Source organism: Populus trichocarpa, chromosome 3 (genome assembly GCF_000002775.5).
Source record: "Populus trichocarpa isolate Nisqually-1 chromosome 3, P.trichocarpa_v4.1, whole genome shotgun sequence".
Lineage (NCBI taxonomy): Eukaryota > Viridiplantae > Streptophyta > Magnoliopsida > Malpighiales > Salicaceae > Populus > Populus trichocarpa.
The window spans coordinates 6,741,013-6,744,638 of NC_037287.2; positions in this window are offsets into that span (position 1 = coordinate 6,741,013).

The window sequence follows — 3,626 nt, forward strand, 5'->3', positions numbered from 1 at the left end:
AAGAAGGAAAACCTAGTTCTGCCTCTAAGATAGTTAAAATTTCTTATCAACAAACATTTGGACTGTTACTATCTGACTGTTATTGTCTCGTTTTTGAACTGTTACTGTTTGACCTCTCCTTATATTTTTAACTATTTCTAGAGTTATAGAACTCTAATTCAAGCGAGATTAGCCTCGTTGGAAAGCTAAGACATGAGGCTACAAGTTCTTTGAAGGAATGAGAACCCAGTTCTACCTCTAAGATAGTCAAAATTGCTCATCAACAAACATTTGGACTATTACTATCCAACTGTTACTGTCTTCTTTTTAAATTGTTACTGTCTGACCTCTCCTCATATTTTTAACTATATCTGGAGTTCTAGAACTCCGATTCAAGCGAGATTAGCCTCGTTGGAAAGCTAAGACATGAGGCTACAAGTTCTTTGAAGGAATGAGAACCCAGTTCTGCCTCTAAGACAGTCAAAATTTCTCATCAACAAACATTTGGACTGTTACCATCCAACTGTTACTGTCTTGTTTTTGAATTGTTACTGTCTGACCTCTCATCAGATTTTTAACTATATCTAGAGTTATATAACTCCGATTCAAGCAAGATTAGTCTCATTGGAAAGCTAAGACATGAGGCTACAAGTTCTCTGGGGAAGGAGAACTCAGTTCTGCCTCTAAGACAATCAAAATTGCTCATCAACAAACATTTGGACTATTACTATCCAACTGTTACTGTCTCGTTTTTGAATTGTTACTGTCTGACCTCTCCTCAGATTTTTAACTATATCTGGAGTTCTAGAACTCCGATTCAAGCGAGATTAGTCTCGTTTGAAAGCTAAGACATGAGGCTACAAGTTCTTTGATGGAATGAGAACCCAGTTCTGCCTCTAAGACAATCAAAATTGCTCATCAACAAACATTTGGACTATTACTATCCAACTGTTACTATCTCGTTTTTGAATTGTTACTGTCTGACCTCTCCTCAGATTTTTAACTATATCTGGAGTTCTAGAACTCCGATTCAAGCGAGATTAGTCTCGTTGGAAAGCTAAGACATGAGGCTACAAGTTCTCTGAAGGAACGAGAACCCAGTTCTGCCTCTAAGACAGTCAAAATTTCTTATCAACAAATATTTGGACTGTTACTGTCTGACTGTTACTGTCTCGTTTTTGAATTGTTACTGTCTGACCTCTCATCAGATTTTTAACTATATCTAGAGTTATATAACTCCGATTCAAGCAAGATTAGTCTCATTGGAAAGCTAAGACATGAGGCTACAAGTTCTCTGGGGAAGGAGAACCCAGTTCTGCCTCTAAGATAGTCAAAATTGCTCATCAACAAATATTTGGACTGTTACTGTCCAACTATTACTGTCTCGTTTTTGAATTGTTACTGTCTGACCTCTCCTCAGATTTTTAACTATATCTGGAGTTATAGAACTCTGATTCAAGCGAAATTTATGTCGTTGGAAAGCTAAGACATGAGGCTACAAGTTCTATGATTTAAGGAGAACCCAGTTCTGCCTCTAAGATAGTCAAAATCGCTCATCAACAACACTTGGACTGTTACTGTCCGTTTTTGAACTGTTACTGTCTGACCACTCCTCAGATTGTTAACTATATCTGGAGTTATAGAACTCCAATTCAAGCAAAAGTTATGTCGTTTGAAAGCTAAGACATGAGGCTACAAGTTCTATGATTTAAGGAGAACCTAGTTCTGCCTCTAAGTTAGTCAAAATTGCTCATCAACAAACACTTGGACTGTTACTGTTCGTTTTTGAACTGTTACTGTCTGACCACTCCTCAGATTTTTAACTATATTTGGAGTTATGGAACTCAAATCTATAATTTAACATCCAGGCATCAATTCATAATCGACTTTAAAACAACTCATAAGACCATGTTTAGAATATTTTACCCGATACGAATCAAGGTCTCGATCCCTCATTTTCTTTCTAATGACAGCTGGCCCTCCCCTCTTCTCTTCTTGTTCAATTTTTTTTCTTGTTAATCCCTTGTCTACCAGTGTTTATTTTTACCTATAACCCTTAATCTTGGATGGGTTCTTGAAATTTGGTGTTTCTCTCTTGATCTGTAAAAATAGATACCAAAACTCCCTCTCTTCTTTCTTCATGATAGTTCCAGATCTGTTTTTGGTAAGAAGAGTAGTATTTATGCTCTATAATTTTTCTTATTTGCATTTAGACCCCATTTTCTTTAAATGTATTCATTTTTCCCCCATTTCTTTTTAGTTTAGTTTAGTTTATTTTCTTTAATTTAATCCAGCCTTGATTATCTCGGGATTTACAAATAGTGTTTTGGGTTCTTACCAACATTAATGGTCTTCTCTCCCCTTGTTCGCCGCCTTGATTTTCTCTCCTCATAACCTCATGCTCACCTTTTAGCTTTATTTGATCATCATATATGTAATATCTCACATCGGCGAGTGAGGACTTGAGGGAGGGTCTTATATGAGCATGCTCACCTTGACTAGTAAGACGTATTTTGGGGCCATGCGTGGCTGCCAAGAACAAATCCGTGAGGCCAGTGGGTTTAAGCGGATAATATCTTACTAGTAGGGTGGGGTGTTACTGTTGGTATCAGAGCACTTGGTTTGGATCCTAAGGATCATTTAAAAATGGTGTTGTTGTGATAAATTTCAGGATGATGTGCACCCGACAAGGGACACGAACAGAGCCAACCTCCTTAGAGAGGAGGAGCGGGGGTCGAGGTGCCTAAGGTTGGCGAGACAAAGATCCCTTAGATGATACGACATCTCATGCTCCAGTAATATCACCTGAAACCTTACGGGGAGGAACCACAATAGCGGAGGAAAGCTAGAGGCCTAACCAAACAAAAGAAGTACCCCTAGCTGCAGCGAGGCAACAAGTTCCTAGCAATGAATGAGTGGGTGACACCCAGATCAAACAACACATGCACATTAAGCTTATTCATTAGTATCATATCTGCCACCACATCCGTTGCAGCCCTGACCTCTTTTTGTGTTAAATGGAAGACCCTCCTTAGGATCTGATCATTTTGTGCCTTCAGCCTCCCTCAACTAGAGTTTGCCCCTGATTGAGAAGACCTCACCAACCTATTCACTGTGACTGACTGTTGATGGCTCTGACTCGGCTGCCTATAACTCTGTACTTGCCTGGTGTTCCTATTAGGGCACTCCTTCTTATAATGACCTCTTCCGCCACAGTAATGACACCCTTATCCTAGATACTGGCAGTTTCTCCACCTATGTCCTTCCCCTCTGCACACAAAGCATTGTCCTGGTGAAACTGAGTAGTCCCTAGGGTGTCGTTGTCCACATTTTACACAAGGAGGATAGTCAACACCATTGTGGTCGCTGGTCCCTGCTGGAGAGTTTGTCCTTGAATGCGACTACCCCTCATCATTCTCCCACTTGATTGTTGGTGGAGCGACACCGTTAAGGGCCTCCTTTTCCAATACTGTTCAAACACTCTACTCTTTCCTTTTTTTGAAAGTGGTGGTTTGCTGCTGGGATAATCCCCATCTCTCTTTTTTCCTATACCCAGATGCCCCTGTTGACCTTCTCCAATACAAGCCTCCAGAGCCTGTGCAACCTCAATTAACTCCCTCACAGATTTAAATCATAAGGCGATCAAT